General features: G+C 41.5%; 1 protein-coding gene across 1 annotated transcript in view; it reads right to left on the reverse strand.

The window, feature by feature from the left end:
• The window catches only part of LOC103386004 (low-density lipoprotein receptor-related protein 1-like), a 98,270-nt gene that overhangs the window by 87,217 nt on the left and 1,033 nt on the right, over window positions 1-10,020 (reverse strand). The gene's annotated exons all lie outside the window — the stretch shown is intronic.

Genomic DNA, 10,020 nt, shown 5'->3' on the forward strand with positions numbered 1-10,020 from the left:
TTCCCTCTTCAACCCCCTACTCCCACAACACACAGGCAAAAAAACAGTTGAGCATTTTTGTAACGAAGCAGAGGAGGAAGTTCAGGTTGGGGGGGGGGCGGGGGGGGGGTTCAATTCATCTTGTTAGAAAACAGAGGTAAAAGCTCGGGGGGTTTTCAGTTTAGCGATGATGTATGGTGTGTTACCGTCCTTTTAAGAAGGTAGTGCAGATGGAGACATGTGACCGAGGCATCTTGACATGTATCAAGTGTGAGTAATTTTTCAAAATAAAAGAATCAGTACCAACCGAACCGCTGCTTTAGCCTAGCGAAAAAAATCTGAACCGGCAAAATGCAACAGATGTGATTGAGGAGAAGGGGGAGGTGAACCAGTAAATGTCAGAGCGCTGGTCTAAAAGGAGCTGTGACACATGTAAATGGAGGATATTGAGTTGCCGACTGTAGAGAGGCGAGGTAAAAACGGAGAGGACAGGACAAGAAAAGAAATAAAGGGGGTGAGACGGAGGGGAGAAGAAATTAGAGGACAAGAAATGAAGAACAGAGATGGAGATGATGAAGGAGAGAGTAAGAGGAGGGAGGGAAATGAAAAGTAAGGGAATAGAGAAGAGAAGAAAGTCCAGAAGAAGAAGGTACATGACAGGGAAGGTAAAGGAATGGAGAAGTGGTGAGATGAGGTGAGGACAGGAAAAGAAATGGGAAAGGAATGAAGATGAGAAGAAGAAGGGGAGGAGGAGGAGGAGGAGGAGGAGGAGGAGGAAAGAGTTTCCAGAGCAAACCACTCTGACGCTCAGTTTGAAAACTCAACAAAAGTCGTTTTTATTGGCAACATTAAGTTGAATAACCTACGAAAACGCTGACGCATTTGTAAAAAACCAAACAAGGTGTGAATAAGAAATGAGTCTGCTGAGAAAATTCCTCTCCTCGACTTAATTGCATGTAATGCATTCACTAAATACTGAGAAGCTCTGCCATCAGCAGTGTGCTCATGTCTGCAGAGAGCTGCCAAGTTCAACAGAGCTGCAGGACAACACAGTCTTGGCTGCAGATGCTGGTTTTTTGTTTTTTTTACAGGTACGACTCAACCAGACTGCTGGTCCTGAGCGGCAGAACCTGTAAATCAGAGTAATCAAACGTGAACTTCATTAGGAGTTATTTGGACGTCTGGCTGAGATTTCACCGCGTCCTGACCCCATTGTGCTAATCAGCCATGAATGCTGTTTGTTCTCACCCCTCATTTCCCTCCACATGAAAGATGAAATCAATGTTAACGCCGTCACGGAGGTGAAAGCAGAAAACCACAAGGTGTGAGCCACGAAAGTGAGAGTTAGAGTCGAAACAAAACAACAACCGTTGTTTCCTTCCTGACCACACACTGTACACACTGTAGCTGTTGAATTGACCAAAAAAAAACAATATGTAATCCCTCTTAGCCCGTCGCTGTGCTGAGGGAAACCAAATAAAGACGATTATAGAAAATTCTCAGCCTCACGGGCTCCTCAGTGTGAGGATGGAAGGAAGTTTCATTCAACAGCAACGGTCGACCGCGGTGGTGTCTCTGAACGACTGCTGTTTTTATTCAGAGAAATGATCTGGCACTAACCACCGGGCAGCAGCAGCGTGAGGGGATCAATATGATCTATTCATGAAGAGGAAGAAGATGAAGAAGAGGAGTAAGACAAAGGGCCGCGTCCCATTTCTCATCCTGGGTTTTTACCCCGACCTTCCAGGAGAGCAATTTCAGGGCTGAAAGCTCACATTGTTTTTCAACAAGTCAACCAGGAACAGCCAGTACTTCAGATACACTCAGGTCCAAAAGTGTGTGTGTGTGTGTGTGTGTGTGTGTTCACTCCGACCCTGATAGTGTTCTGATAATAATGCCTGGTTAGAATATAATTGGATAGTTAACCCTCAAACCCCACCTCCTCTGCCTCTGTCTCTGGCCCCAGTGATCTGAGTTACATGGTGTAGTGGTAGAAATATGCCCCAAGGTGTCAAACATGTGGCTCGCGGGTCAAAATCGGCCCACTGGAGGGGTTCAATATGGCCCACTTGATGAATTTCGAAAGTGAAAAAATGTCACAAACACTTGTTTGTGATGTTGTGTCAAATTATATTTAGGTAAATATGAAGATTTTCTAAGGAACTTGTACTTATTTGCATGAAAACAAAGGAGGAAAAAAAAACGGATTTTTTTTGTTATTTATAGGTAATTATGTTATGGTTGTACTGGTCTATGTGGACGTGGCTGTCGTTGGCATCAGTGATGTCGTGGAGCGAAACGATGACAGAGAAGGAATTATTACGTGGATGATTGCGGACAGTGACGTCTCACAGATCTCCTACCAATATGCTGCGTGGTTGAGCCGACATGTTTCGCATGTTGTTTTATTTTGAGAAGCAGATGGTGAGGAGGTGAGGAACAGAAGAATAGATGTAATGTATGTGGGCAGACCTTTTGTTTTTACGCTTTGATGAAGCCAGGCTGTTTACCACTACCCTCAGCTTTTTGGCATCAGGTAACGCAGCCTTAGACAGAAGGAATGAATATAAACATATCAATATTCAAAGCCAACGCTGCAGCAAAAAAAAAAAAAAAAAAAAACATGAACTGATTTTTTTTTTTATATGTTGAATAAATCCCTTGGGAGGTTATGATGGATGTCTTTATATTCAGTATTTCAAATGCAAATACATATATTTGTCAGTAACAAATAGTTGTCAGGAACATTCCTCTTTATAAGGGACTTTTTCCAGTTCCAGAAGGAAAGTTCCAGAGTGAAGATTAGCTGAAACATGAACTGCTTTTTATTAGGGATTTTCTGTGGGATTCTTTGTTTGTTTTCTAGAACTGAAGGTTATTTTCAAAATCCACTCTGGGGATTATTTGATATTTATTTCTTACAAGACTGTGTTTGTAACTGTTTGGTCCTTAAAATCGAGAAAACTGATTGTTGACTGAAGACAGAATGAACTTCAAATTCAAAATCTAAAACACCATCATTTCCTACAACACTGCTCACCCATTTTGAATCAGTGCAATTTATAAATAAATTAAAGGAAATTATTCTAATTAAAACTCATTTGCCTTGCTAACATTTCAAATATTTAAAGTGACTCATCATTCCTTTATATCTATGACTTCAGTGAATCACTGGACGATCCTCCCACTCACAACCTTGATCAAAACAAACAGTTTCTCTCAGTCCGACCCCAGGACTTAGTTACACTCATGTTTGTTTTCTGTCCAAATGGGTCAACACAGGTCAGCTGACCAGACGCCGTCACTGCCTGGTATCAGCATCAACACATGGATTCCTTTGCATAAGTGAGAAGCATTTGGCTAAATTGACTAAATGGAACCAGCAGGTGGTTTTTAAAGATCGAGTTTGAGTTTTAGTCTCGTGGTCAATTTAACAGTGCACTATGTAAATTCAAAATGTTTTTATAATAACGGCAAATAATAGACATAATGAAATGGCAGCAAAGGGAAGAGACATGCAGCAAATTGAAAGATGACATCACAACACGGTTCAGTTTTTGTTTGTTTTTTCTCACTACATTTGTCGCTGTAACTGGTCCATCAAAGTGGCAAAGATCTGATTAAGGGCTGTATATAGTTCTATCATATGTTTCTGACATTTAAACTAACTTTTCAAAACTATAAAGTGAATATTAACTCAATAATAATTTAGAAAAAGACTTGGTGAGAGGAGCTGGGAGCGGCCTTATGAGTACTCCAGGGCGGTGCAGCCATTCGCTTCATTGTAATGAGTAAGACACAAAAGGCAGTCAAAGGGAATTGATGATGTTTTCTAAAGATCTAAATATTATAAAAAATATAATTAAATTTAATATATTTAAATAAAAGCTGAAGAGGATTAAACTGTAGGAGATTGATGTTTTGGAGATGTCAGACACAGATAAATGTGCAGGATAGTGAATGTAATTTGATACTCCTGCAAATGTGACAACGAAACTTAATATTTGTTTTTCAGTGATAAATCGATCTCCAACTACAAACACTGCATTTAAAAAAACATCTTCAGAGAGAGAAAAAAAAGAGACATTTCCTTTTGTATTTTAAAACGCACTCTTTAAACCTCTGAAGATTTAAACGTTGTCTTCTAGCTGAAAAAAAATACTTGACTGTAGTTCAGGAATGCATATCTCCATGCGTTCCACCTGATATGTGGAGCTGTCTGCGACTCACAGCCAATGTCTACGAACACTGATCACTTCCTCATATCTCTAAAGCCCCGGTCTGAGTGGAACTCATACATCTCTCTAACAGAGCAAACACGGGGAGAGAAGCACAACAGGCCGCCGTTCGTGATGAATGACGAGTGTTAAATCTTTGGCTATCATGCAGCAAGGATATCTGTCACTTTGACCCAGGAGAATTCATTACCACTATCAGACAGACAGATTTTCCAGCCAGCACAGCCTCCGAGCAGGCATATCGTTCTGAACTACAAATCACAAACCTTTGGCAGAGACGGCTTTGCATTTTTCTCTGTCTCTTCTCACAGGTGAGATTTATTACACCGTGTCCTTACCTCTGGATGGTTATGGTGCAGAAAGTTAGGGGGCACTGTACTAGTGTGTGTTCATGGGTACATTTAAATGTTTTGGCCTTATTTTCCACAGTGTCTCCGGAGACTTTTTTCAATCTCCACATCCGTTAATGGTTCCATCTAGAGAGTCTATCTCCATCAGTGGGTCATAACTCTAAAGTGGGTCACTGGGCTGTTGGAACAAGCTGTCTCACATGTACACAGATCACTTTGGCTCAGACTGAGGCCATCATTTTAAATGACTTCAGCACTGTTTTTGAACTATTATGGCTTTTTGTGGAAAAAAAAGTCATTTGTGAGAACAATTTTAGCCTCTCGCCCAAGATGGAAAACACCAGTGTGCACTTGTTTTTCTGCTTGCAGAGGAATCGTGGTGCAACATTTTATGTGATATACTGGGTCTTACATAGAAAGATCAATAAAACTATTATAGCTGGCCATTCATCAAAAACAAAGGAAAACCTTATTTGTTGTTTTGGACTGACTGAATAACTTTGGCCCATTCTGTCTGTACGAAACCACCGTTTGAGGAAACATTGCTTGTTTTTAATCCTCGTGTAGGAATTCCTCTTAAAATACCACATTATAATGTAAAAGTAATGGTCATCCACACTGACACTGCCCTCTGCAGGAATTTCCTCCTTTTCTCTTAGTCTTACTGGTGATGAAAAGGTTTCGAGGTGTAAATAATAAGACTGTAGGTGAGGATTAAAGTTCAACATCTCCCAATTTTAGTTTTGTCACAAAATGATTGGAGCTGTTCTGCCACAGAGTGCTAAGTGCTAAGAGCTAAGTACCAACAGTTAGCTTGTTCGTGCTGCTGTGCTGTTCTTACACCAAATGTTCTCAGGAGTTTGGAGGTTTTTAAATATCAGGGACAGAGTTGTTTTGTCTCTGATTTAGAGGCGGATCAGCTCTCTGTGAAGCTGGGGCAGATTTACGGCTCTCTCTCTCACTCCCTTGGAGGTAACGTTACTCTGTTTACCTCCTCGTGGCTTCAGGAAACACAAATTGGTGTAAAGTTAAGCTTCATAAAAGTTCAGTTAAATGAAGAAGTGAAGCATGGCGTTATTGACTGGATCAACAGTCAAACTTTAATGTTGTTTTTTCAACGCTACGATCCCTGATCTCCAGTCAGCAACATAAATAATCAGTAACGACATTCTTAATTATTTGTGGTTTTTCCTTAAACATAGCTTCGTTTTTTTTCCCCACTCTATGAGTCGAAATATTTTCAGTGTTTCCCTGAATGTATTTATTCATTTGTTCTCAGCCAAACATTTATTATAGAGTAAAAAAAATCCATCTGTTCTTTGCATTAGCTGCTGACAGACGAGGAAAACAGCTTCTAACAAATGTACGTTGTTGTGTCCTATACGGCCCCGAGTTGTCAGTAAACTGTGAAGAGGAAACCTTTTGGCCATGTGGACACCACTGAATGGCACTATCGCCACAATAACACCAAGCTGTGGAGGGTGGGGGGGGGCAGTGGAGGGGCGGGGGTGTCTACAGCCTCCCCCCACCAAATGTTAGAGCAGGGACATCCAGAGGAGTGAACTGTCAGTGAGTAGGTAGTTAATTAAGAAGGAAGCAGTCTGGGCTGCTTTCATTAGGAAGGATGTGGTTTGTGGAGCACGGTTAAATGAGGGCGGATGATTAAGAAAAAAAAAAACATCAAGAAGAAGAAACAGACACCTCAGACAGAACCGTCTGGGGGGGGTAAACACCAGTGTGAATGAGTTGAACTGCAGCGACCCCATTTCCCCCTGTGACCAGTTACAGTTTCTTCATTTTATTTCTTAACACAGTGGAAGGTGTTTAGAGCAGAAAAACCTGGGCTAAATTAACTGTCCATTTCTGAGGCCTTTTGATCTTTTCACAATGACACCATTTTTTTTTCCATAGCGCGGAACTAAGTGAATCTTTTCTAATTAGGACCTTTTTCCACCGGTCCTCCAATTAGCAGCACTTCCTGAACAATTTCTGCCCGCTCAGTGAGGTAGCCTCTGGGAGACAAAGACTGGTTTAGACCTAATTAAACTGAAGGTTTGTTGGTGGCCCTGGAGACCTGGTTACAGCAGAGGTGGAGGGAGTAAATCTCTGGAATTCAACAAAAATAAGAAAGAAAATAAACGTATGTCTGGGGAAAAAAAAAAAAGTTTCTAGTGGAGTATAAGTTTCAAAGAACCTGAGGCAATAAAAAGATAAATGGATTCTAGTGGGTGGGGGGTTGGAAAACATGCAGTGTTACATCCTACAGATAATATGTGTTGTTTGGTGCAGTTAAAGTGTAGTTTGTATTTGCCAAGGAATGAAAATTATAATCATAATAATCATCATAGTAAAACCACAGATTGAAATCCATAAAAATCAAATTAATATGGTTGAAGAACGACTATCAACTACGACTGACTAATCATCACGGCACACTCAGAATGTCGTTGGTTCCTCGTCTCTAAAAGATACTTCATCTGAATAACCTCTTAGACAAAAGTTTATATTGCACTCCATACCAGTAGGTGTCAGTAATGAACACAGTTTCATTCAAGCCATTGGTTTTATCTTGCCGTTGAAATGCTATCAAACACATGTGAGAACACAGTTCAAAGAACCGATGGCGGCGGCAGAACCAAACGCGATGCTGAGACAGAGAGCTGATAAGACCGACGAGAACAAAATCAAATGTATGTCACGCTTGTCTCGTCTGATTTAAACTTCTAGCATCTGTTTGAGTATAAAGGCAAAACTGTTCATTTGAAGATGAAGTTCTCATTATTAGCGTTCGCCCTGCAGCAGTTTCCAGATGATCCAGAAGAGAGTGCTAAAACTGGGTCTTTACCGTGAAATTTGATTTTTCTTTTCCTGTCAGATTCAGAGGCCGGTAAAGACTGCTGTGTTAGCAGACGTCACAACACTCCACCATCACTGCCGCTTAACATATATGGAGCTACAGAAGCTTTAACTCGACAACATCGTTCTGTTTCCGGTTTAAAAACCATGTTTTCCGAACAATACAGGCTCAACTCAAGGAAACTAGCTGCAGCCATTCATTAATCTCTTGGCCTTTTCTTTAGAGACAAAGTTTGTCGGCTGTTGCTGAGACACTGCAGGTGATTCAAGTCTACCTTCAAGGTAGTCGTTTATTTGGATTTTGCTGCCAAAGAGCCTTCGAGCACATGATTGCCACGTGCAATCTCCTGACTTCAGAGCTAGAGGAATTCACAGCTTGATGATGAGTCTCCCCCAGTGTGGTTTGTGGTTTTTGATTAGCATCATTGCATCATTCCTGTGAGCTTTAATGAAATGTTGCTTTTGGCCCCTTGACTGGATAAGACCTTGGAAATGATCTGTGTTTACCATTTATTCTTCAGTTTTAACATTTCTTAGAACAACATGACGTGTTGCTCACTATCTTTGGGGGGGGGGGAAATAAACCAGTTCAGAGGCTATAACAGTGTGTGTGTCTGTAGGGGGAGCTGTTTTGAAATGGCACCTTACAGGAGCTCATGCTAAGACTTTTAGGTCATTTTGATGCCCAAGGGTAAATGAGGGATTGGAACCTGCACCCCATATGACACACCTTTAGGGTTTAATTGTCGGGTCAAACACAACAACACACGAACAAAGACACTGAAATATAACAATTAATAATAAAATACATCAAATCTGATCAAATTAAAAACAGCGTCTAATAATAAAATACATCAATTATAAAATCTGATCAAATTAAAAACAGCGTCTTTGTTTTCAAGTTCAGGCAAAATATTCAAAAAGCCTTGACTGCCAAGGTCATTAAAAAGTGCTGCGATCAAACAATTCACAGCAGCGCAGTTAAACACAAAGAAGGAAGACAAAAGCTGCCTGTTCACTTCAGAGTCTCGTGACAACAATAACGTTTTCCTCTTTGTATTAAGACTTTTTTTTCTGAAGGGTTCACAGCGTATCCCCCTCCAACGGATGGCAACTAAGGAGCGACTTTTTTTCTGAAGGGTTCACAGCGTATTCCCCTCCAACGGATGGCAACTAAGGAGCAATTTTTTTATATGTTGACCCTTGAAAGTTGGCTATTGTATTGGATGGAACTGTTTGTAAAGTGACAGAGAGCTAGTCCAGCCAGTGGAGGCTGTTTCCTGCCTGTTCTTCTCTGTAGTTTGTGAATGGTTATCCTTGGATGTGACTGTGAGGGGAACGGTTTGTCTCCGTATGTTAGATTTGTTGTAGACTGACGACTTTTCGTGTCAGCTACTGTAGGATCGGCTCCAGGTTCCACAGTGAATCTCTATCACTGTGTGAGCCGTGATGACAAATGAATGGATCTTCTCAAATGAGTTCAGTCCTGGGGGTGTAAACTTTATGACATCAGCCTTTTGTTTATGGATGGTACTCAGTTTTTACTGGTGTCTCCTCCATAAACTGTATATAAAAGAAATAAACACAGCCATCTGGATGCATTACCCTGACAGAATGTAAGGCCTTCAGATACCCAACTGAAAATGCCATGTTTGTTTTAAGGCCAGATGTTGCAGCTGTTCCTTGAGTGTAGGCCTGACACGGCCAAGTGTCCCACACCTTCATTATAGAGACATCAGATGTGACTGTACTGTGGTAGTTATGTAGGTGGACAGACAGACAGACAGGTAGGAGAACTGATGGATGGGTAAATTGTTGGGTGGTAGGTTGGTGGATGGACAGACAGATTTTTTTAAATTGACTATTATTGTTGTTGTTGTGGTTGTTGTTGTTGTTGTTGTGGTTGTTGTTGTTGTACACATGCATATTGTTAGTCCAGAAAACTGCTGACTCCACTGGCTCACTGATATTATTAGATGCACACTCAACCCATCAATCAGGAAATTGCAACTGTGTTAATTGCTCTCCCCACACAGCAGGGGGGGCATGTTTGTAAACAAAACTGTTGCAAACTTTTCCTTTTATATATATATATATATATATATATATATATATTTAATTTCAACTGTCTGCCAAATGAAAAAGTTCAACCAGCGCTGCTCCTAATGACAGCATCTGACATCGAAGTCACAGAAACAGGACCGTGACACGCACACCCCGCTACTCTCCCGTGGAAACACTTGAGGAAACTGCTGCAGGTGAACGTGACGACGGCAGCGAACAGAAGCTCACACCTGGACAACACTGACCGCCGCCTCCACCTTTGTCTAAACTCATACAGCCATAAATCGGGCCTTTGTGCAGCGGCGTGAGGAACCGAACGGGAGTCAACAGCGGATGCGCGAGAGCGTCCGTGTGTATTCACAGCTGTGACACTGCGATTTTTCACATGTGGCACCGGCGGCAGACACAGACAAAAGAGCGCCTTCAACTCTGTCTGCCTCGGTGTCATCATCTCCTCCACGTTGCTTCAGTCTTTCCTTTTTTGGGGGGGGGTTGAGGGGGGGTGCGTCTACGCACAAAAAGCGCCCCAACAC

This window comes from Cynoglossus semilaevis, chromosome 11 (genome assembly GCF_000523025.1).
Source record: "Cynoglossus semilaevis isolate Cse_v1.0 chromosome 11, Cse_v1.0, whole genome shotgun sequence".
Lineage (NCBI taxonomy): Eukaryota > Metazoa > Chordata > Actinopteri > Pleuronectiformes > Cynoglossidae > Cynoglossus > Cynoglossus semilaevis.